This window comes from Corvus cornix, chromosome 13, assembly GCF_000738735.6.
Source record: "Corvus cornix cornix isolate S_Up_H32 chromosome 13, ASM73873v5, whole genome shotgun sequence".
Classification (NCBI taxonomy): Eukaryota; Metazoa; Chordata; class Aves; order Passeriformes; family Corvidae; genus Corvus; species Corvus cornix.
Genome location: NC_046343.1, coordinates 6367361 through 6393640, shown reverse-complemented (window position 1 = coordinate 6393640; position 26280 = coordinate 6367361).

Sequence of the window (26280 nt, the reverse complement as noted above, 5' to 3'; positions counted from 1 at the left end):
AATAATTCATACAACAACCCATGGGTTTTTTTGATTATCAAAATGGACATAACACAACAAACCAAAAATATTCACACCATCTACTTACCAGAGAGAAGAAACACATACTGGATTTTTGAGGTAAGAGAACTTCTTGGAAGATCCAGTTCACTGTCAGAGATCTGTTAATAAATCACATTCCTGAATGTCTAAGACAACACATCCCCTTCCTTTTCCCTATTTTATTCTCACACCCTGACAGAAGGTTTATTTACTGCTTTTTCATAGCCTTCAGTCAGGTTGTTATTTTGCTCTTCTAAAGCTGAAAATTCAGGTTCTGGAGGTGCTGGTTTGTGGCCACTTCTAACCTGAAAAAAATCAGAGATTTTTTGTTATGGACAGTCAGGTCCTTCCCCTGTTCAAGAACCTTACTTTTATTTTCTCCTTATTTATTTGATAACAAATAACCATTTGGTCTCAAAACTAAATTTTCCTAGCTCAGGTATTTCTTGGCCGAGCAATATTAGCCCATAGTGACAACTGTAGCAACAAATCAAAATCTGTATTTCTCAGAAGAAACATATTTTTAAAATTTTCCCCGAAGGCTCAAAATCTGCTGGCAAAAAATATTCGAAGTGTTTTGTCCTATGAAAACGGAACTTATTCACTGTCTTCTTAAGTCATAAACCCAGGACTGCAGTGGGGCCATTCACAATTTCTCAGCAGTCCTCCCACCCACAGCTTCAGACTGTGAATTACTTTCAGATCGCTGCTGGATGTGAGAATGCAGCTGGAACAGTGATGCAGAAAGGGCTGGAGGCTGTGCCCAGGCTTTGTGCAGGTAAGGGTTGAGTTTTGGTATGGTACTCAAAGAGCAGCTGAAATAAATCTCCATTTTCCCCAAAACCTGATTTAACTGATTGGAGAGGGGGAGTGACCACACCAGGTAGCTCAGCTGCTCTACCTTGGCTCAACACAGGCACAGAAAAGTGTAAATAAATTCAATCCACAGGGGGGAAATGATTGCTTGGACTGCTTGGGGCTACTTCTGTCTTTTCTTTCTCCAGCAGCATTCCAGTGTGTTATCGGTGTTTTCTGATTATTTCTTACCATTCCCCCTAAAGCCTTTCATTCTTACCCGCTTCTTTTTGGATGTAGTTTGAAAAGTAATAGAATGGCTTTTTAAAATTTTATTTCAAGCAATTGATGTTCTGGAAGGCTGAGAACAGCCAGGCCATTGTGCAGTGGCAGCACCAGGGAGCAGATGGTGACACTGATGCCAGTTACTGAGAGGGATGAGGCTCCTGCTAAGTGATGTCTGTGGAGATGAGTGATTTTACACACAAAAAAAATCCCCCTATACAATCTGTTACCTTCTGCATATTCATTTAATTCTATACAGTATCCAACCCCTTTTGCTGGAGCTTCCTGAATCTTTTTGCCATTATAAAAATTTTATTTATATCAAATCGTTCCTGTCACTCATTTTTGCACTTGTCTGGCTGGTGGAAGGGAACAAGCTGAAAGTGCAGCTCAAGTTATTTCAGCAGCACTGGCATAAAGTGCCGGGGGTGCTGGTCTAGGAGGGACAGAGAAGTCACATCTGCCCTGTCACTGTCAGAAGCTGCTGCCCTGGCACAAGGTGCTGCAAAAATGAACGTGTGCTGTTTCTTGAGCTGACACAAACCCTCTCCAGAGGGGGCTGGAGCTGGACCTGCAGAGCCAAATATGCAGAGGTGACACAAATCCAGCTCTGCCAGCTCCCTACAAAGACAACCTCAAGCAGAGGGAGAGGTGGGAAAGCTACTGTAAGGTGACAGGGCTGAGCTGTCAGTGCCCTAACCCTGCTCTGGGTCTCAGGACACCTCAGGAAATGAAATGCCACACTGAGAAACCACCTGTGAGACAGGCAGGGACAGGGGAGCACCACACTTTCCAATCAACGTGGTTTTCCAGCCACCATGGCATCAAGTCACATATTTCCCGCACGGGGGGGAAAAGAACAGGCAAGTTCAAGAAAGGCAACTCCCCTTCAAGAAGAATGAAAACACACTCTGACCAAATTTTAGATCAATTAGAAAGTTTTCACTGGTCTGTAAAGGACATATTTGATTTGAAGTTGTTTGCCCTAATTAGGTCAAATTTTAATGGGAGAACAAAATTTTTAAAAAAAGCACAAGAGAACAAAACTCATGGATTTTGATGTTGAAGCAAAACACTGTGGCATTTGCTGGTGAAACACCCTAATGCTCCCCTCCCCGAGCAGCAGACAGATGGCAGACCTGGGTTATGGCATCTTATGTTTCATTGATGTTCACACGTTTAGAGTGTTAAACCATGAAAGAAATGAGTTCAGCTCCTGATTCCTCAGTGACATGACACCACTGCAAACAAACAAGAGCAAACATTAGAGTGAGGTAGATAAAGATGATAAAGATTTTGAGATGCTGAGCAGGGAACCTGCGGTGCATCCCGAGCAGCCAGGGATTTCAGCAGAAATCACAGATATTCTCTCAGTGCCAATAATGAGAGGAAACAGTAGGTTAAAGAGTACAAAGATATTAAGAAATTATTTTCGATGTGTGAGTCAACAAGCCATAGAGTATTAACCATGTATGATCCTCATGGGCTGACTCTGGGCTCCCTCTCTGAGGGGAGGAATAAAAAGCCCATAACTGCTGGTCCTGGCAGGGAAACAAAGGGAAAAGAATTGCAGCAGCAGCAGAGCTATAGGGGTCCCAAATGTGTGAGCTACTGTGCACATGCCTTCTCTGAGGGAAGCCTGCACAATCCTAGAACATAAACAGCAACAGCTGCTGCATCCTAATCCTGATCTGGCAAGTGGGAAGTCCTTCTTAACCCTAGGAGAAAGATTGAAAAGTATATATATACACACTTTCCAAAATATACTTTTTAATGGGATGCACAAACACACACAACACACACACACACACACGCATATATACACACACCATTTCTCTGAGAAGTTTCCAAGTCTTTAAAAGGCCACTGGAAAAAAAAAATCCAAATAAAACACAACCAAAATTCTGTTAGTCTTTTTAAAAAACACATATTTTCCAAAATCCCACAAGTCTTTTTAATATCTTGAAGTGGAAAAAAAAAATTGTAGCAAATAAAAATCAGTACTAACCACCACTAGTGGTTGCCAGCATTAACCAGTGAATTTCAAAAGCAAAAACCTTAGAGGATCTAATGAGAGGATACCATGGTGAAGAATTTAGTTTGAAGTCAAACTGTAACACTTTTAATTAATAGTGCCGGGTTTGAATTTGCTGAGTATCAGACAGCAATCCAGCCCCAGATAGCTGGATCCTGACTGTAGGACTGAGACCTTTACAGAGCAAGCTCAGCAGTTCCCTGCTATTTTCCCCAACAAACAAGGCAATATTTGACACCAAGAGCTGCCAGGGCTTAGCTGTTACCTCACTTAATATGGACCAAAATCCATGAAATTCATTCATGTTACTCCTTCCACACTGTATCCACCAATCAGTTTTTAAACTCCACGTCTTGCTGCTGCCTGCAAAATTTTCCCTTGGGCATGTCCCCATAGGACCTGGGATCTCCTCAAACAGGGCAGCACCTGTGCCCTGCAGCCTGCTTGGTACAAACAACCCCAGAAAGGTAAAACCCGCCGAAGAGGAGCACTGAGCTGCCTGCAAGTTCTGAAAGGAGCTCTTGGGCAGCGAGAGTTTGAAGACAGGCATGGCTCGGGTTCCACCTGGTGGCCAGGAGACCACCTGTGATAGCCACAGGTGCCCAAGTGCCCACCTCGATGGCCAAGGGTCTTGTACAAGCATCCAAGGAGCACACGTCAGGGGCTGCCCATGAGGGTGGGAGCAGCAATGAGGGGATGAGGAGAACCCCAGGGCTGCCCTGCAGATTTTGCTGGATTAGGAAAACACTGGGCATCACCAGTTCCTGGGTGGGAACCAGGCTGCTGCCAGGAGCAGGGAGTGAGTCTCAAGTGTGCTCCAGTCTGCACTTTTCCCCAAAAGTAGAACCCCAGTGAATGATTGCCGTGGGAATATGCACCCCCACACAACTCCTGGCAGGATACTTCTGCAAGAACCTCCTGTCAAAGAAAGCAACCACCAGATGTCATTGTAGGATAAATTGTTTGAGAAATGTTACTAAAACTGCACAAAGCTTCAACTGTTTCCCTGGTTCTCCAGCAATCCCACGCAGGCAATTATTGGGACTTGCTTTCCTTCACTCATAATGAGAGGAACTGGAGAACTCGGATCAAAGTTATAGGCTGGGTTTCACAGTAAGTCAGGGCAAATAGCCACACACTGCACAGTCGCAGCTGTACAGCTGCTTTTTCAGTGCAATCTTTTTTAATTTACTTTTTTCCACTTGTGACAGTGGCTCTATGAAACATTACCCCTGTGTACAGACATTTTGGTTCACCTCCTGATCCTGCTGGGTTTTCAGCACCAGTCACTCTCAGAAAAACATACATTGGTGTAAATCAACAAATGACATTTAACATCAGTTACTTTTTCATTACCAAAATCTTGGCCAAAATAACTCCAGCTGTTAATTTTGACCTTCCAGCCATATCCCACAGGATCAGAGATGATGGGGACATACTGAATCTCCACCCCTGACATCCCTGCTGTGGGATACCAACATGGAGCAGCCCTTTGTGCTGATTCCAACCACCTGGGCTGCAGTGCTGAGCTACAAACCATCTTTCATGTACAAACCACCTTTCTACCCCTGGTGCCCCATTGTTCTCTGTTCAGAGCTCCTTTCCTGCCAAGACCTGCACTGCTGCACTCTGTTCCTAGGCTGTGGTTTCCCCAGTAACACAGAAACCTTCTTGATTGTGGGAAGTGAATGAGCATACATAATTAAAAACACAAGTGGGGAGCATCTCTGCTTTGTAAGAGCTTTCTTTATTGGCTCTACTGGCAATATTCGTGCTCCAAATGGGAATTTGAGTTACTGACCACCAGAGGTCCTCTCCAGCCAACATTTCTCTTGTTTTACTATTTTTTAAATATTTGTTCCCCTCTTTGTTCAGGGGAAGAAACTGGGAAGCTAAAAGTATTATTTTTGGCAGGGACTAGGAATTTTAATATTTAGAATTTTATACATGGTGTTTTGGATTCTTTTGCAGGTTGAAACCTGTGTAACAAGAAGGGTATCAGAGATAGCAATTATCAAGATTCATATCCAGTTATGTAAGTGAAGGGAAAATGCTACTGAAGATGTGTCTGGCCTTCACGTCCAACAATTTCCTCTGAGAGTCAGTGGGGGCAGAAAAGGGGAGAGGGTGTTTATAAAGGTACTGCAGCCACATGAAGAGAACAAAGGAACAATAAGGAATGTAATTCCTTAGTAAAAAAAAAAAAAAATTGGCGTTGATCTTTTAGCTATTCTTACATCTGAGTTTAGGCTGGGCACGACATGTCCAGGAGTTCTGTCAGGTGCCACTCAAACATGTCCAGGAGTTCTGCTGGATGCCACTCAAACAGCTGTCACTTAGGCTGCATGGAACAATCTTTCCAATTTCCTTTTGACCTGCAAAACATAAGCACAACACAGGTTTATCCTGAAGCCAACATGGCCTTTCCCAATAAATAAAAATGTCTTTGTTTTTCAGGTTACAGGACACAATTTTTGTCTCCTACAAGGCACAGGATGAGCCCTTGGTTTTCTATGAATCACATTCTCACTTGGTGTGTGCAGGATTCCACGGAGCCTTGGGATATGAGAGAGCATCTGTCTCTTGAACTCCAGATCCTGACCTAATACTGACATGCTGTACATGTGTTGATGTGTTGGTTCCTTTTATCAGGAGGCAATATGTTCTACACAGACCCTTCCTGCTGACAGCTCCTTGTAGCTCATCACATCCACCAGGGATCTGGGATGAGGCAGTGGCACCTTTTCTGAAATTTCACAGATGGTGACACACCACGGCGTTCAAGGAACAAAAACATGCCCTCTCCGTTTTTGCTGCCAGGGATCTGGCCTAATCTTATGACATTCATATTTGCATGCCTAAGGTGGAAGCAGCCTCGAAATAAACATTGTGATAAATGAATAATACAGCTAAGATAGAATTACACACAGAGCCAAAGAAAATTAGGGCTGCAAAACTGAGCCCTGCAAAGCAAGGAAAGGTGTCCCTAAATCAGCTCTTTCTGATCACACATCATCATTAATTGCATGATCCCATATTGGTTCTTCAGCTGTCTCATCAGCTCACAGGATAGATGATGTTCCCTTAGTCAGCAGCTGTTCCATGTTGTGTTTTCTCTTCATTTTTCAGTTTGTTGCCCTGTGTGTTATTTATTACAAAGAGTTACTGGTGTGTTCTGAGATGAGAATTATCCCTTTTTTCACCCGAGATCATAGAAGGCAAGAACTCCCAGAATCAAACAACCCTCTCCTTTCCTACCTTCCCTCTAGGAGCAAATAATCCAACAACTTTACTTCCCTGCACTCTCTCCTGTCTCCCAAACCTGTTTCATTATTTAGTTATCTGCACATATCTCTAACTTCCCTTGTCTCCTGGTTCAGACTGTAAATGGCTTGGGATGAAATACCCTCGTGCTTTGAGCTGGTCAAAACCAAGCAGTTCTTCAGCCACATTTGATGCTCCTAGCCTTTTCTGCTAACAGGTATTTTGTCTTCCTTCTTGCAGGACATTCTTTAGGCTTTTCAGTGAGCTCAGGGGGGCACAGACTTGTCAGCAGGAAATTACAGTGAAGGATGATTTAGGAAACTCGGAGGTGGATCAGCTTTAATGGAGTCATGCTAAGATGCAGCAGGCATGGGGAGCCCAAATCGTCCTGGCATCAAACAGAATTTCTCAAAGGACACCAACACAGAGCTCAGAACCCACAGCCTTAGAGACTGGCCCTGTTGCTGTCTTTTTCTGTCTCTGATTCCTGCAGTCATTATATTTATACGAATGGATTGGCCAAGCTGGAAACAAAATCAGCAACAATCCCCCCCCCCCTCCAGTTCCCTCCCCAAAACCACAACAACAATAAAAAAAGCCTTATGCTCCTGTGAATAAGGAAGCTTGAGCAAGAGATATAATAAGCAGCCAGACCATCCTTTAGCTCCGTCTGTGGGGACACATTCACACAACACAAAGTTGCTGTCTCAAACTAATTGCCTGTGCTGACTCATTCACAGAATCATGCTGGCCATAGACTGTAATTATCATGTCATAATTATCACTTTAATAGCACAAAGAGTGCACTCTTATCTGATATGATAAAATAGTTCAATTAATTTTAAACAGAGGGAAACACTAGTACATCCTTAGAGCCTGGCCACAGAGACAAAGCAAGCTGTCAGAATCAGATTATTGATTTCATGTTCTCTCCTGGCTTTATTAATTTTTGTTCAGGCATTACAGTCACCACTTTTCATGCACTTAGGAGATTTTAATTTGGCATAATACAGGAGCAAAAGAGTAAGATTAGATATAAATTCAGGAGAGAGACAGTGATAATGGAGAGAGGTAAACTGTGTGTAATATTTACAGTGGAGATGGTGGTGATTTCAGCCAGCAGGAATTCTATCCCACTGGGAGAAAGGGTAACAAGGTGAAAAAGGGGAGAGGAATTGCCTCATCCTTGGTGACAATATTCCCTACTGTGTACAAAAAAGGATGGGGATTTTCCTTGGCCCTCCTTTTTTGTTAATGTATTTATAAAAACACTTTTTATTATCTGTATTTGTATCTGAAGCAAGGGAATTCTACAATGGATCAGAAAAAAAGCACCCTTTAATGATGATAGTTCCAATTTTCCCAGCTTGATAACTTTCAAAAGCAGATTCCTTTGGGCTTTTTCCTGTCATGTGCTCCAGGGGCAAATGCTGTGTTATCATGTCAGAGTGATTCTCTGCAATGTTACCTAATCATTCAAAGGCTTCTGTACATTAAAAAAAAAAAGCCTTGGAATATAATAGGAAACCTAATGGGTGAGGTTGTGGCAAAATGATTTTTTTAATATCAGAAAACTTTCTGATGAGTACATTGTGTTACCATGGTTGCAAGACACTTCACTATTCCAGAACTATCACCTCCCAGCACTGTTCAAAACATAATAGAGCAGTCTAAAATAAATAGTTCTGAAAGAAATTGGGGTTAAAAAGTTAACCTTGGGGTTAAATTTAGGGTCAGCAATTTTCCTGGTTTTTAATGAGGAAGGCAGAAAAAGCCTTGCAAGGGGGAATTTGTATTTAAGATCCTCAAAACCCGGAAGATCCCAGGATCCATCTGCAGTGCAGACCTTGCCACATCCAGGAGGGAGAAGCCTGGAGCTTCGGGGCAGCATGTGCTCCTGCCTGTGCTGTGCTGACCCCGGAGCTGCAGCCACCTCACCAGGCTCCAGGACTTCTGGCAGCACAGAAAGTCAGAGCTGCTGGGAGGGTGGCAGAGCCCTGCTCCTCCCCAAGGCTCAGATGCTCCAGCTGGGCTTTGATAACACAGCACCACCCCCATGGGGTTACTGAGAACCCAGACTATGGTGGCCTCCGTTGCTGGGATGGAGGATGGGGATGCAAGGGTGGATGAAGAGACTGTGGAATAGGTATGAGATTTCAGAATTACAGCCCAAGGAAACTTCTGTGGTGACTGCACCGACCAGAGGACTTTCAACTGAGCATAGTCAGATTGTATAAGGAAATTAGTTTTGGTCATAAAATGAACAGTTAGGTTGTACCCCAAGCCTGAATTTTGTCTTCTTAGGGATCTCAGAAGATGAGCCAAACCCATCCAAATGCCTGGGGTAAGCTCTACTAAATGAGGTGTCAGCAGGTCTTGGGACAATGAACTCCAGGAACCGCAGCATTTCCCTCAGAACATAACACACTTTGCAGTGGTTTGTCCTCCCTCACTGCCCTCACCCTCCACACCATGCCTTACAATCTTTATTTCAGTTCTCCTTATACCATCCCTTAGGTGGGCTAATCCTTATTTGTACAGGTTCTGTCCACAGGTTGCAGAGACAGCTTACAGCAATTAGGCTCCTTAGACACTCCTGTTAAACAGATCAAGTTTCTGGGAAAGGAGCCAGGTCAGATTGAGCTAACACAGCACACCTGAACTTCCTTGAGACAGGGACTTTATCTGAATTTCCCAAAACTCTAGCAGCTTACTATCATCTCTATCTTAGAGGTTTACCTAGAGATCTAATGCTGCTCCAGCCCACATAGATAAGTATGTATTTCCCTTTGCAATCCAAATGAAGCAAAGATTTATCTGAACATCAGTCTCATCCCTTTCTGCTGATGAAGACTCCTGTCCTGCAATATTACAAGTGTTGGCAGTAATTCCTCATGACTCTTCCCTTCAGGGGGAGCTGACAAACACAAGGCCAAGAGTTACCCTAAGCTAGAACACAGGCCTGTGGTTTGGGGCTGTGGTTAGGGATGCTTGTCAGGTGTGTGGCCAATGGCAGTGGAATTAATCATGGCTAATACTTGGCTTTTTAAGAATTCTTTGTTTCCAGAAGGGCAAAAAAATACCCCAGTGTTTTTGAGTTTGTACTGGGACTTCTACAAATTTAGACTGTAAGGCAACGTCTAGCAAGATTCAGGAAAACAAATGGTTTCAGAAGCAGGTTGGCCATGTCAGCAGCTGGGCTGTGCATCCAGTGGCTGGTTTCACATGCAAGCCCTCTCCTTGTAACACAAGCTCTGGAAAACTGAGCTCTGCCCTCTCTCAGCTGACATTTTTTGTACAGCATAACCTGTATTAGAGGCAAGGATCAGGGGTTATGTGTTGTAACACAGCATCACAGGACTGAATGTGGCCCTAGAAGGTAAAAAGAGTCAGTAGGGCTCTCTATCATCCAGACTGGTGTCAAATAGTTACCCCCAAAGGAATCCTCTGAAGCCTTTTTACGCAGCCTGCAGAGGCAGATTGGTTGTAACCTTCTCTGACCAGCTGGAGAATCAGGGAGGTGCCACAAAGAAGTGGGAATGAATACCCAGATAAGAGGGCTTTGGAGTTGTCAGTCAATCAGACCGTGGAGAAGTTCACCTGAGCAAATTTCTGCAGAGTCAGAGAGGACCCACCTAGTACAGATTCCTGTACTTCCTAGTGTTCTCCATCATGGATACACTGCTTCCAGGTGCCTTTCACAGGGTGAAACACCTCTGGGACCACTGAGTGTCTTCCTTTGTCAGTGGATGATGAATATTGCTACAGGAGACCAAGACATAGGAAATTCAGCACTACAAACTCCTTCATCCCAGTTCCTTTATTTTGCCAACTACTCACTCCAAGGGTAAGAGAAAGAGCATCCTCCATGGAGTTTCTCTGTTGTTAAAGCAGGCACAAGGCAGCACTCATTGCAGCCTGTGAAGTTCAGGCATTCAGTTCACCTGCAGTGACTTGTTCAGTGAATGCAACTCAGCAATATTAACTCAGTGTCCATATTTAGGAGAGAGAACAATACTGATTTCTGCTGCTCTTCTGCTGCTTTCTTGTCCACACAATACAGATTTCATTGGTTTTTATCTCCACGTAGATCTTGCACACCGTGGGGTACCTGATTACCTCATAGCCTGAGGAGTGGGCGATTCTTGCTGCAGGTTTTGGTTACTGAGGCTGCTGGCTTCTCAAAGATGACATCAAAACATAACAGAAAAATCTAAATCATGCTGGCAGTTTTATCAAATTCTTGTAGGCAGAACCTAGCAGCTAAAAGCAGCAAGCAGAGATAACAAACATTGTTTCTGCCTAGATGTGAGCAACCACCCAATCAATTGCTCCTTGGTACATTGCTGTTTTAGAGTGAACATCATTTAATTAATACAGTAACTGCAGCTACAAGGGTATTTATATATTCATGGAAAAATGACTTTTTTTTCTGAAAGTAGGGATGTAAAATGCATGAACATATTTATGAACACCTCACATAAAAAGGGCTTAGGGTACTAGTTGATGCTAATAACAAGCTTTCACTGACTACATTGATGCATAAATTTTTAACACATATGCACAAGTCAGGTAAGGCATTTGCATACTCAGCAGGGGGTTTGAGTTCCAGCTTTCTGGAGCAGAAACTGCTTTTAATTGTGTGTGATGCATAGCACCGGGAGGCTGACAGCTCTAATCGAAAGTTAACAAGCAGGAGGGATTTGTTCTTCGAGAGCTGAAATTTCCAAGTAATCCTTTACATCTAATCCAGCTTGAGCTAAGGAGTGGGAGAAGAATTGCAACTGGACTTTTGTGACCTCCTCAAATGATTTGTCAGCTGAGCTGCTGCCCTTCCAGAAAGATGGGCATAGTTTTAGCCTGGTTGGGAGAATAAATAAGGGGAAAAGCAATGCACAAAAGCAAACTGGGAAAAAAGTTTAATTACATTTCTCTAACTTGACATTTTTAGTTGGGTGACTGCCAGATACATGCCAATGCTTCTCTGCATATTGTTTGGGATTTGCTGGTTTCAGCACTAAAACAGACAGCAATGGAAGTTTTCAGTGTGCTTGAAGATTAATTTCACATAATCACAACAGAGCTGAAGTCAACAAGATGAATTTAATTACTAGCCTGACAGCTGGGAGGCAATTAATGCCCTTAAACTTTCAGGCGCTCTCTCACTTGTATTTTTCCCCTTGCCTTAATCCTACTAATTAGAAACAAGCTTCAGGGTAAAGCTGACCATGGTGTTACATTACCACCTTGTCATCAGAACCACAGAAACTTCCCAGTTAGACACCAACTCTTTCCCCAGAACAGGAGTCAGGGCCACCTCCGGATGGTGAGAGCTGCAGAGCACTTTTCCATGTCTGTCTCACAGGATCAAGTCCCACTATATAAATCCTCTGGGGTTTATAAGTAAAGGAATACCCCACTCTGACTCTGGCAGGAATTTTTATCACCTTATAGCCTTTCAGATTTCCAGGTAATAAAGTGTAAGACGACCTTTGCGACAGGACATTAGTGTGCTGGCAAATCTAGATTGGAATTTAAAGATCACCTCCTGCGAAGCTTAATAAACCCCATCTTGCAGCTGAACAGAGTGGGGTTGTATATCTCCAGGGAAAGTGAGCATTAAAAAATTCCCTGTTGTAATGGCATCATTAAGAGGAAAGGCTGCACCACCTGAGCATCAGGACCATTACATTTTTGCTCTGAAACTGGAAAAAATGCACTGATGCAGCAGAGTGCAATTTGGAATTTCATCTCCAGATAAACTTCCAGTGTTTCTGTTTATTGTGAATCAGGCAAATGATGAACTTCCCACAGGATCAGAAATCTTTAAGGGCATCTTGGCTCTTCCACTATTTCAAAAGTGAAACATTTTGTTTTGCATTGCTGACTGGTGTAAACATCTTTATTTCTGTCAGCATTAAACTGCATTTTCCTACTCCAGCAGCTTTCCCAATGCACTTTAAGTTGTTGCTGACCACCGAGGGGTCAATAGCATATGGTACTCTCCATTATGTAGTTAAAGAGGCATCAAACCAACTTTATGTGCAAAATAGATCCCCAAAACAGAGCAAATATGACAATGCAGTTTAGCAGTTTACTGAAGAGGTTCTTTCAGCCAAGTGAGATATTTTGGTTTGGTTTTCCCCTATGAAAAAATTATACTGCCTAGTTATATTTGTGAAATCCTTAAATAGTGCAAACCATGGATTTCTAAAGGTTCAAAGCAGAATACATTTGGTTTAGTTTGAAAACTGCCTTTATTGGACCAAGAGGTCTGTCAGGGAGTACTGGGAGAACAGAACTGGGAAAGTTGGGGGTTATTCAGCCTGGGATTCCTTATTGGGCTTATAAGAGGGCTTTATTCCTTCAAGTGCTTAAAGGGGGCCTATAAAAAACATGGAGAGAGACTTTTTGTAGGGCCTGCAGCAACAGGACAAGGGGTGATGGTTTTGATCCAAAAGGGTGTTGATTTAGATGAGCTGTAAAGAGGTTTTATTGTGATGAGGGTGGTAACACCTCGATGCCCCATTGCTGGAAACATTCAAGGTCAGGTTGGTCAGGGCTCTGAGCAGCCTGATGTAATTGAAATATCCCTGCCCATGGCAGGGATGTGGGACTAGGTGGCCTTTAAAGGTCTCTTACAACTCACACTATGCTCTGATTCCATGATATTACTTCTGGGATTGGAAACATCCATGACTTCCTTCTCCTAAGCCTTTCTGCTGGCAAATCACAGCTATTTCTGTGTGTGCTCAGTCTTACTGCTGCCTGCAGAACAGAATCTGGAGAAGAAACTCTGCCCAATAGTTTTGCTTTATGTCTACATTGCAGCGCGTACCGGCAATTAATGATCTGTTGGCAAATTAACACTGCACATGGCAATTGACTGTGGTAATGAAGTTATAGAGTCTTCTTTATGGTTTATTAGCACAATAATAAACCACACTCAGCATGTAATAATGGCACACAGTTAAATTAAAGACTTGCTGATCCCTTATAAACCATTTTGAGAAACACTCTTGCAGCAATCTGTAACAGCCTTCCCTGTGAGCATGGGAAGGCTTTGCTCTCTACTCTGCAGATACAGTTCTGTCAATGTGGTTTTTTTCTATTACTCTTGCATTACTAACAAAGCAGGCTGGGGAGTGGAACATTCACTTCAAGTTGAACTAATTTTTAAGCGCTTTGGGTGAAAAATACGTCTTGGCTTCTTCAGGCTGCACCTATTTCTTCTCCTATGGAGAAATGCAACACCAGAGTTGTTCATCACTTTCCCCTCAGACAGAGCCACCAGCTGAATTTTACAGTTTTTCCCAACACTTGGCAACTTGAATTGACTATGGTTTTTTAAAAACTGGCAGAGGTTAAATCTATCCTCCCACCTCAGACAGGTGAAATGTGCTGCTGTGACCCAAGCTTTAGGATGAACTTCCCTTAAAATTTCTGCTTCGTGTATGTGACCAAGACCCTTCCTGTTCAGAGATGGGGCCTCATTTCAAACTCCCTTCCCATCCACTGTTTGATCCTAAAGTGGGGAGGCATTCACACAGAGCCAGAGCTCTGTGCCTGCACACCTACTAAGCTCAAAGCACCCAGAGAAGCCTGGCACCACGGTCCCTTCAGATCTGCTTTACAGCCCCTACAGAAATGTAGGAGCATTATCTCTCTCCTTCTTGCAGGCAAGGCAAGTACTTTGCTTTATTCAGTGTTGCAATGTAGGATTCATGCTGGGAGCGATCAGGCTCTCAGAGAGACCCGTAACGGCAAGTGTATGCTGAATTTAACAACAGACAAAAATATCTGGAACTCTCCAGACTTCTCTCTGCAGGAAGCCAAAGCAATGCTTAGGGAAGCTATTACCAGCTTCTTTCCAGAAAGCTGAGTTTCTTTTCTGCAGCTCCACTAGAGGACATCCCAACCCTGGCCAGCTGCTGGCCCTGGTCACAGAAGCTATGGCTGACACCAAGGTCCTCATGTCCCTCAGCCCAGTGTTAAAGTTGATGGGGTCAGTCGAGGATTTCTTTTTTCTGTCTGACAGAATGAGTAGAGGGATACAGGAGGAAAAGCAGTCTTTTTCCTACCCTTAATCTGTCATGTCTGCTTAAACTGAAAACTCATTAGGCAGTGGCTAAGTCAGTTGTGAGGTTTGACTATATTACCCATCTGTCTGATTTGAGATTTTCTCTTGGTTGAGGTGCTGAAGCAGGGTCCATCATGCACTGTCTTAAGCAGAGCCAAGAGTCATAACACAGAACCCTTAAATCACCACTGGAGATGTTTGCTTGCAGTGCAAGGAGAAGCCACATCATGCTCCTGGGCTGAACAGGGACAGTGCTCATTTTGCTGATACAGACCTGATTACCAGGGCCTCACAGGGAAAGTTGCATCTTCCACCTGTGGTCATGAAAGCTGAGATTCCAAGATGAGGGACAAAAGGAATTAGTCTGTCTGAAACCCCTGAAATGTTCAAATTTTCCTTTTATAAAAACTAGAGTACAGACAAGAAGGTGACTGCTGCCTTCTCTCAGCAGGCATCTAAAGAGGAGGACAGTCCATAAGAATATGAGATTACCTTGTGGAATGTGTATTAAAATTCACTTTGGCCAGTGCAAGGAGGCTCAACAGGGACTCTGAGGAGCTCTCAGAACTTCTCTCCATTGGCTGCCGTGGGACACTCCTCTTCCTAAACCAAGGCTAAGGCTTTGTCACTCTACTGCAGACAGAACAGTTCAGTGCATTTTTTGTGCCTACACAGAACTGCCAGGACCTAAAACTTCCTTTGTGATCAGCATCTGTAAATCCCCCATCACCTCCTGCTCACCAGCATTCAGCAGTTCCCCACCAGGGCGCTGTGGTTTGCAGCACGTCCATTTTGCTGCCAACCCACCCTTTGTCTCGTCCATCAGACAAGCTGAGTCAGCATTATGTAAGTTCTCTGCAACAGAAGGCTTTTCTCCTTGTGAACACTTTTATAATATCACCCTCTTTAAGACTGCTCCCATTAAGGAGCTTAAAATCTTGAAGTCTCCAGGCTGATAGAGTCTCAAGACTGACAGTGTTTTCCAGCCACCTCTGACACTGTCGTGTCCTCGTGTTGCCAAATTCCCCCTCTCCCTGCTGTTCTTACAGCCACTACCAGAACTTTCTGATGAAAATGAAAGAATACCTGACAGATTCTGCTGAAGCTGAATATCCTCACAGGGAAATGGAGAAGTCAGAAATGAAATGGAGAGTGTGCAGCTGTGTGCTGCTGTCATGAGGCAGTCGGGTTTCATTTTCATTCAGCTACTCCTAGCTGGTCACTTCCATGCCTGGCTTCAAAACGCTAATCCAGAGCCTTTGATTAATTAATGAGCTTTGCCCAGTGGGAATCTGCTTACTGGGGGATATCTGTGCCTGTGGTGAGCAGCTTCTCTGGAAGTCTAATATCCCAAGATGAAGATGCTCGGTAATCTCAAATGTGTGCACTAATTAATGTGGAATAAATACACCTCGTAATGCCAATGCTAAATGACAGGCTCACAAATGCTGACTGGACTCAAGGAGCTGTAACAATTCATAATGAACAATTATGAACGATGGCTTTCTTTTTCCTTGGTGCTTTGGAAGGTATCTATCTAGTGACAATGCAAACAAAGACTTGAGGGAGCAACTGGAGCAGCTCAAAATGTGTCTCCTCTGCACCAGCTACCCTAGAGATGGAAGGATTTTTGTTGTATCCAGAAACAATCGTGCTTTTTGTGGCTTGTCATGCCCTGGTCCCGTTGACACCAGTGTGACAATACTACATAGGACAGTGAGTCACCACTAGGTAGCAACATCTTTCCTTCTTTTGCAGAATGGGAGGAATTTCAGCTGTGTTATGTTAAGGTTCAGATCATACTCTCAGTGCTCTAAGAGGTAATCCAAGCTCTTTCACTCTATTGTTGTAGAAACTGCTGTCACACTCTCTGATCTTTATAAGGACAGGAGGCTCCTGAGATGGTACTTTCTATGCATTTCAGAAGAACCCGTTCTCACTGATTCTTTGAGAAGAACCCTTGAGGTGTTCAGTGACATCAAACTGGGGAACTTTGCAACCTCTACTCAGAAGAGGGAATGGACCTGTGTCCAAGGGCAGGGAGGTGAATTGAAGAACCTCTTGACATCCTTTAAAAACTGAATCTACAGGCTATGACCAGAGCAGATCTGAGTAATAGGAAGTATGAATTTAGAGGGTGTTTGAGGTCAAGAGCACAGATTACATTTATTGTAACACACTGCTTTGGAGATTATCTGTCAGGTTTAAGACTGGGACATGCAGATTACAAAGTACACCTCTTGTTGTGGAAAAACAGATGTCTGGAACTTCTCTTTCTCTTTGAAGGCAGAAGGTAACCAGCCTCACTTTCTTAACACAAGTGATGCAGTGAACTGGAGACAGCTCAAATCTGGTTTCAGAACCACCATTATGTTTTTGATTTAGTTATGGGATAAGCCTGTAAGGTTTTCTGATTATTGATTGTCATGCTTAAAATACAGTGAAAGATGCTCAGTGCTGAGACCTATCCCTACTAGTGAGATTGAAAAGAAATATTTGTGTATTAGAAGGATGATATCATCAGCATCAAGAAGTAGTTTGTGATCCTCTGTGTACACCATTGCCAAAGAACCTGAACTCTCTGATGGGCCCAGCAATCAGCCCAGCCACAGGGATATTTAGTTTTTGGGTAATGATGCAAAAGGATTTTTTCTCCTAGGAAGATGTTTTCCCAGCTCTTTATACCAGTCAGGAGTTACTGGCTGAGTCAGTTCTTTGCAGTCTGGCAGCAAATCCTCATAGACCGGGACTTTTCATAAGGTTCCATCTCAGAAGCATGACATAGGCTTATTTTGTAGTTAGAGAGACTCGGGTATGTACCAGTGGGGTGATACTGGTCTGTTCCTAACCAGCTCTTAAAGGAGAAAGAAAAATGAACAGGTTGGAAGCCACTCCTCATCTCCAGCCACCTGAGACTCCAACAGTGGCAGCCAGGCTTAGATCCAGCTGCAAATCGATTCTCTATTACCATATCCAGTGAGAGCTTTGCTATTCAGGTTATTGATGGTGATAAAGTAGGTCGTTAACAATGAGCCAGCACAAAGCAAGTCATTTTAATAGTTGAAATGTTATCCTCTCTAAAGGAGCCATAATAATAATGCAATATTATTGAGCCTTTCTAGTCTGCAGGCATCTGTCATCTGTCTGCCTTAAACTGATAGGGGAGAGTGCATTTGAATTTATTCTGCAGGAAAGGAATGATAAAGCTTTATGGCTGCTCTCTTTTCTTCCCTTACTTTGCTGCCTGTACCTGCCAATAGCTGTGTTTTGTCACTTGTCTTTTGCTGTTATTTTTTAAAAATCTTGCAACACGTGGGAACTCACTGCTGCACAGGACAATACAGACCTGTTACTATGGATATACTGGTGAAGGTGACACATTCTGACCATAATTACATAAAGATATTCTCATACTGGAAGCAATGAAAGAAGTTTTCCTGCTTATTGCTTCCTCTTCATGTATTTGCCCGTGAGCAGTCTGCAGCAGAAAGTCCCATTCGCGATGTGTGTGAAGGTGGGGAAGCGTTCCTCCCACCATCACTCACAGGTGACTGGTCAGTGATGGAAGTGCCAGAAGCACCTCCTTTCCTCTACAAGGGGGCAGAAGACATGCAGCTTCCACAGATTTCAGCAGGATCCCGGAATGTCCAGTTTGTCAGAAGCAGCACAGGAAATCCTGGCAAGTGCTGCAAATAGTACTTCTGTATGTGGTTAACTACCAGCAGCTGAACTGGCACCACGGGTTTTCATAATGCTGGAACTTGAAATGACACTGCAAGGTTTGATAACCCCTGCTCTGAAATGCAACAGCAGTGACATTAATACATCACACAGATAACAGAGGCTCTGGATGACTCGGGACACTGAACACATCTAATCTCCAGGTCACTGGGGGTTTAGATCTCAATGACTCCTGAATCTAAAGCAACACAAAATGTGTCTGTAACTGTTTCATGCATGTTGATTTAGAAGGGACAACCTTCCTATCAATCTTTACACCTACCTAACATGTATTTATTCATGATTTTTTAATGAGGTATCATCTCTTACTTTATAGATATAGACCTGCAATATTAGAAACATAAGTGAACTAATCATGAGAGAATATGATTAAAATCCTGATGCTTCACCCAGAAAGATATTGCCTGGGTCTTTACAAAAGAAAGGGCTAGTTAATGTTAATGTATGCAAATACTTATCCAGCCATCTAATTTGATCTGCTTTGGAACTTAACACAACCTCCATCATCAGACCCTCTGAGTGACTTTTGTTTAATCAGCTTCCACTGCTTAATGAGTGGGGTGATTAACACACAAGCAGAGGATTTGATGTGCAGTATGTCCGGTGTTAGTGGAGGACAAGACTTAATAGGATTTCTCCTCTCTGCTTTTCTCCCTTCCCAAAGTGTGAGGTTTGTCATATGCTAAGCACAGTCCCCAACTCACTATCAATTAGCTTACTATCAGAAAGGCATTATGGGGTTGCTGTACCTATTAACCTACAGGAGCACACCAGCGCAGGAATATGATCACAAATGATTATAAAATACATGTGTACTCCCCCTGCCATGATAACAACTGAAGAACCTTCATGAGCTCTTATTAACAAACTTGTGTCTATCCCAGACAGGTGCTTCTGAGTATCAAGATCTGAACCAATTCACGTCATATCTTCTGCAGGTATCTGCTTTTATCTGAACAATTACAGCACAAAAGTGCTGGATAGTAAAATACCAGCATGTTTGCAGGAGCTCCTGCATGTAGCCCACTGCACACAAGTGCTCAGAAACCACCTGCATAATTACGATTTTGTGCAGCACCCAACACAGATTGACTCTTCCAACCCATCAGGATAGGGATAGCTGGGCAGGTAGAGGATTCTGAATTAAAATGAACTGATGTGCCAGATGTTGAAGACATCTGTAAGTCAGGTCTGCTGTTCTTATGGAGACTAAATATTATGCTGCAGGTGAATGAATTCCAGCAACTACAGAGTGAGCACGAGTAGTGTCTGGCAAACAAACTCCCAGTTCAGGGACCAAATCATCTTCAAAATGACTCATGGTAACCTTCTGAAACAGTCTTGGTTTTGGAAGATCCAATCCAGAGAGGCACAAAATCCTGCAAACTGCCCCTCATATCAACTGAAGTTGCAAGTGATCTGCTTGTGTTCAGCACATCTCAGCCTTGTGTCTAATCTTACAATAAATACAATGATTAATAGCTCTGTTTGCCAAAGAAATGCCTATACGACCTCTTACTCATGTCCTCTAAATATAAATTAGAGTTGTTCTTGTGTCAGCTAACGAGTGAGGTGCCTCTTTGCAAGAACTCATGCTTGCTGAGCCAAACCTAACCTTTACGAACTCTCTGTGGCTTCTAATAGGAAAAAAAAATTAAAAGTGCCCAGTCATCCTGTAAGAATTGAGTTTTTTTGTTGAGTTACTCATATGTCCTGCTATAGAGCAGAACACTTACGCCATTAATTCAATGCCTGTCAAGAGCAGGTACCTGGCAGAGAGGAGATCAAGTGGCATGAAGAACTGAGACTTGCTATTTCTCCTCCTCTCACGCAGATTCAAGACCTTCCACGTCTCCTAATGGTGATCCTGAAATTCTGTAACCCAGAATTCCTGAAACTCTGGCACTTATCTTGAATTGTATGTTTTTATCAGGGTTATCCTCTGTTATTTTTCAGTTTTCTTTGTACCAGTAGTGCCTTTATTGTTCTTAAACTGAGTGGGGTTCCTGTGACCTTTGTGTGTGATCCCAGCATGTCCTTGGACAGCTCTGACTATAATTACAGGGCCTGGTTAAAGCAAATACTTTTAAACAAAGGGTCTCAAACCCCTTTTCCCATGAGGTAATATCTAAACAACATGCTGTTTCCAAAGCCTGGAGGCAGCTGATTGCATCTTAAGAAATGCTCTCCAAATGGGTTTGTCATCTGCATTTCTCGGGGAAGAATTCACTCATCCAAAGTTAACCCTGCTCACAAATGTTTATCTTCCAAGACCTGGGCACAACTGACTTTGGACTGTGATCACCTTTCCTGCCAGGCTTGTGTCAATGCCTCTCCCACTCGAGAGCCTTTTTGGAACTGCTCTTACTTTCACTGAAAAGCATATTTTGAAGCTGTGTTATTGTTACTCCTCATTTCCCCCTCCTACGCGGCACGAAATCCTAACACGCAATCAAGCGACTAACCCCAGGACCACTATGTTTAATGTTCTCCTAATGCCTATCATTAAGAAGTATAAATGCCAGTGAGTTGTCTGGGTGCTTTATAAAATAAATATATCCATCTGTGGGGACAAATTATACCAGCTCTCCAAAAGTAGGAGAGGCTGCACAGCAGGGACATGCACAAGGAAACTTTGGCCAAAATCAGCACGATGCTCTGAAATACCCATGCAGGAAAGTGCTTTTATTCTACAGCAGGACTGAAATACCTCCCATGCAGTGAACTGCTCAATAATTCATTTATCTATCACATCTTACAAAGGTACAGGACTGAGTTAAGTCTGCCAAGATTTTCAATACAGGAGGTTAATATAAACCCAACACATTTCTTCCAAGCCCTATTGTACTCAACAACAAGAAATAACAGCTTGTCTGCTTCCTGTACAGTAGAAGCAAAGAAATAGCAGGGCCTTTAGAAGGAGAACGTGAATGCAAGCCAATCATCCTCCTTCTGGCTCCTGCTGGCTCTTGTCTCCAATTACAAAGGAATAATTCACTATCCGTGCTATTTCTACATTTCAAACTGGGCACTGAAGTATTAAAAGTTATTGTTAGCCCGCCGTGCTCTTGAGAAGGGATAAGCAGGAGATAATAGAAAGACATAAATGACCCAAATCAGTGAGATATTCTTTATGGTTTATCACAAAGGAGTTTCCCAAGAGACCTTCATGTCATGCCCTGTGCCCACGCATACACACAACCCAGAAAGATAATTGAGGGAGGGAAAACTGCATCAGTATGGACACTGGTTTCTTTTGGGACATTTAATCCCATAAAAAGTATATTCCCTTTATATCTGGGCATGCATGGCCATGCTTTCTCCTCTAGATGACACTGTGTCTGCTTGGAATCCAGAGCTGGAATACCAGGAGCCCTTCAGCACCGGCAAAGTCATGTGGAAGAAAACTGCACCAGCACCTGCTCACAGTAGTCTTGTCACCAATGGTTTCTGCACAGTTCAGAGTTGTTGCTTAAGGACTTGAAGCCACTGAATCTCAGTATCTCAGCAGCAGCCAATATTAAACCTGTGTAATTCAAGGTGTGAGCAAAGTTGCAGGAAAGATTTGCATATGTATATGTCTATACAGATACAGTTACCTCTTGGTTTGTCTCTCTGTTTACAAATATCCCGAGGTTTACAAATATCCAGGCTGCAAAGCAATCTGCAACTCCAGGCAGATCTGTTTACCATCAGGTAAAATTCCATGCAGGATTGAACTGGTAATATGACAAGCTGGAAAATTAAAACAAACTGGATTGGGGCAATGCAAAGAGTCTAATTCCTAGGCATTAAACTGCCTGCATGCATCCCCTGAATCCTCTGGGGGAGAGAAATTTCACTGGGAAGAAACGTTTTTGGAAATTATGATTTCATCTAAACTCCCCAGCACACCTGTGATTTCCCCAAGGTTACTCATGAATTATTTGTAAGTAACTGGGATCAGATTCAAACCTATGACATTCAAATGTATAAATAGTAAAAACAGACTAAACAACAACAGAGCAGGAAGTAAATGCAATGACTCTAAGAGAATTAACAAAAATGCCACTACTTTTAATTTGTGCCTCAAAGGCTAATAGTTCCTAAATTTCTTTCCTGTTTCACCAGTAGCAGGAAAGTTTACAAGCTCCTCTTCATAAGATGGCTCCAAAGGGTCAGGTCATGATGACAGGCATCTAAGACAATAATAATGAGGTTTGGGGATATTTTCCAGTCAACATCAATGGCCCATTAGTCATTCCCTGATAAGGAATGTCTTGCAGACAAGACAGATCACAGGGCCAGCACAGGCAGGGAGGAGGGGGTTGACACAGAAGTGCAGGAAGAGTTACTTATCTTCAGAAATTTGGGAAGAGACTCCCACAGAAGTGGGATGGAGAAGGTGAACTCTGAAGAAGGTTCCTTAATGACTCATCACCCCCAAAAAAAGAAAGACACACCTTAAAATTGATTCCTTCCTTCTTTGTTTGTCTGGAAGATGGAAGAGTGTGATTTCTTAGCTTGCTCTGAACGTGGGCTGCTGGTTTCACACTGCAGTGTCAGAAGGCTGATTCCAGCCCAGGTATCTACAAATTGACTCACCATTTTACTCTGTTTAATGAATAAACAAACTTTCCTCTGTAAGATTGAATTAATTTGGATTTATTTGTCTAGGTACAGACGCTACAGATGTTTTAATTTAGGCAGTTTGCAGTGTCAAAGTGGCTGTGCTGGCTGAGCCTTTGATTTCTGTCCATGCAGGTAGAATTCAGAGTGGATGTTATGGGCTTTTTGACCATGGGAAGGACAATTCCAGCTGAATATCACCAAGGGAAAAAAAGTTAAGTGAAGTTTAACTGAAGTGCGCTGAGTGGTTGCCATAGCGAAAGTGATGGAGCCTCTTTGCTTTAGCTGCTGAGAGCAGGACTGACAAATGCGTGTGATACTACTCTGTCAGGAACATTTCCACAGCTGAGATGAACATCTCCTTCAATTGCCACCTTCCTGATCAAAAAATGAATTGGGAGAGAAAGGGAGAATTGAGAAAGAGAACTTTCCCCTGCAGGAAAGGGACACCAGCTCTGCAGGCCCCAGGGGACAGGGGAGAGGTTGTGGATTTTAAGGGGAGAAGTTACCAGATGTCTCCCTCCAACTGACTCCCAAGTGCAATGATTCAGTTAAATGCTCTTTATTTTGCCCCAAGTGTTGCTTGCGAGTGGATGTGCTGATCCAACTTCTCTGAGATTCCATTTTTGGTTTCTTGCCTCGGTGAGGACTCGGATTCCAGGACCAAAGGTTGCTGTTAATTTACAATCCTCAGCTGAACACTGAGTTGGGCCCATGAGGTCTAATTCCATTCTGGTGTGTTTCTTCTGTCTTTAACTGACAACTTCATAGGGGACTCTGAACCATTTGTTTCTGTCCCACGGAGGAAAAAGCACCAAAGAAAAATGGCTTATAACCTTTCATTCCAATGCTCAATTTTGATATTCCGTCACTTCCTCAAGGATTTTGTTTTCTCAGATCACATCCCATCAGACTCTCGTTTGTGGGTGAGTAATAGGTTGTTCTCTGTCCTCTCATCATCCGCCCACACAAACACTCCTGCCTGGATCCCAGTGCCATTGCATCCTCACACCGTGGGTGGATATGCTGCAGCTTCTACAGATCAGTAGTAATTGGAAAAAATCCAAAGTTGTGGTCTTGCCTGGGCTGTCCCTGCGCGTGAGTGCAAGGAGTTTGGGGAGAGCACAGTGCAGACAATGCAGGGGGACACAGGAGCCACTCCCAAGTCGCAAAGAACCAGCTACAAGTAACTCTGCCACATAATAATCTTGGAAAACATTTAAGCTTTGTCTTACAAATTAATACCCATTTTATGTGTTCCCTTTATTCCTAATCAATATTGCAGAGTGTTGCTGCCCTGGGAGAGCTTTCCAGTAAACAAACAGACTATTTCCTCCTTCTCTTGCTAAAGCTGGTTTTCAAGACTAGCACATTCTGGGCTCCTAGTGCTGTTCCCAATCTGGCATCTCCACTAAATAATATACTTTGGGGGAAGAGAAGTTGCAAGACTGTCTGGAGATAGGTCTCTTGTAAACTCCTCTCCTTACAGGTCACACATCTAGTTTCCACCAGTCCTTGCCTCTTATCAACCTCTCTTTGGCTGTATAAGCAATTTTAGCCTCTTAAATCTGCATCTGATCTCCCATTCTGTTTCAGCCCATCTCCATAGAAAGCCAGAAACCAAGAGGTGGGTTTGAGCTTTACCCTTTCAAAGCCTTTCTTCACCCTCCACCGACTTCTCTCTTGCCACTTGAATTCTGTTACTACAGCAACCTTGTATTTCTTGCTTTGGCAGAGTTGACATGTTAGCATGGGGACACACACAAGGCCTCTCTAATCAGCACTTATGTGGTCTAAAACATTTAGCTCATCTGCTCAGAAGACTTATTAAAATGTTCAACCCATCTGCTGTGGGAGGCTCCAGTGAAACCGAAGCCAACATTTTCCCACTCAGTTTCCTGTCACGCAGCCTGACCAAAGCCTCTCATTTCAGCAGCACACAGCAATGGTGTCTCTGCCATAAGGCACAGAACTTGCTTGCATGTGCTCTTTGGACAAGCTTGAAAGGGTGTCAGCTCAGTCTTCTGCAGTGGCTGTTGGAGAAATCACTGTGCTGACATTTGCCTTTCAGAGTGTGAAACGCTAGAGAAATCACTTGAGTGCAGCACAGGGAATTCAGAACAACATCTTTCAGAATGCTTCCTTTGCCCTCAGGTGCTTGGAGGGAGACATTTATGGCAGCAGGTTTCCAAAGAGCTGGCTCAAGGGATGGGACCAGCCCCGAGGGGGGCCTGCAAAGGAACCATGTAACCCATCTGGCAAGCTGGAATCCCCTCTTCCTGCTTTTTATCATCTAATTCTCTGGAGAGCTGTGCAACTTGCTCTTGTTGCTCCTAGAGGAAACATCACAATTTCCTTTAATTCCCTCTCCATCATCTGGTACCGTTCAGTCTGCACACAGGTGATCTGTGTTATATTCCTAAACCTGCATCTTTCCTGAGGGAGTTGGAGGCAGCAGGGATTTTTAAAGATGTATAGCTGCCATCATCTGACCAGCCATAGCTATATGTGTATCTATAATCATTTGTTCGCAAAAGAATTCCTCTCCAGCTTGCTTTGAGTGTTGGACTAACAGCAAAATGTGAAATTTCTTATTATCTTCACTCAGCAGTTCTTCAATCCCTCCTGGTCATGGTCACTACATTTAGAAGTAGAAGGTAGTTTGATGCTTATTTGTCCTACGACTCATCTGCAACACAGATGTCCTTGACGGGAATGGCAGCAAATCAGAAACAGGATACAGGCTGTGGAGAGGAGCTACAGGGTGAGAACTTGGCCAGTGGAAGATGGATGAGCGCTATCTAAAAACATAACTGCAGCAAGGATGAGCAGCAAACAGAAATACCTTCAGCTCAGTGTCTGGGCAACCACTGTAAATCAACACAGGCATCTCCCAGAGAAGGTTTAATCACAAAAAGCTGCGCTTGCTCCTCTCACCTAATGTGGCTGATGGGTGTTTGCAGTTAAATCCCCATCACAATGATCCTGTTTAGAGCTAAGGTGCATGGAGGGGAAACCTGCTAGCAGTCAATTCATCTCCCATTACCAGTGGAACTCACTTTAAGTAGCTCTAGGGATTACTGAGGTGTTAACTCACACTGAACTGTATTCCCTGGGCAAGAGGATGGCAGTGCAGCGTTGTCCTCTGTGGAGATCATGATAAGGAGTCCAAGATGTTTCTGAAAGGCTTTTTTTAAATGTGTATTTGTGTGTATGATGCTGTTTTCTTTTGTTTTTAATGAGGGAAGAAAAAGATCCAGTGCCACTATGTATATTAGGGATTTAGAAGTGCTTAAAAGCACTAGGAGTGCCTTTAAAATGCAGACCTCATACAAGAGATAAAGCATCTACCCAGAGAAGAGATGCTCTGATCCCTAGATGTATTTGTTTGTTTATTTTAGAGGGGAGAAAAGAATGGTATGTTTTACTG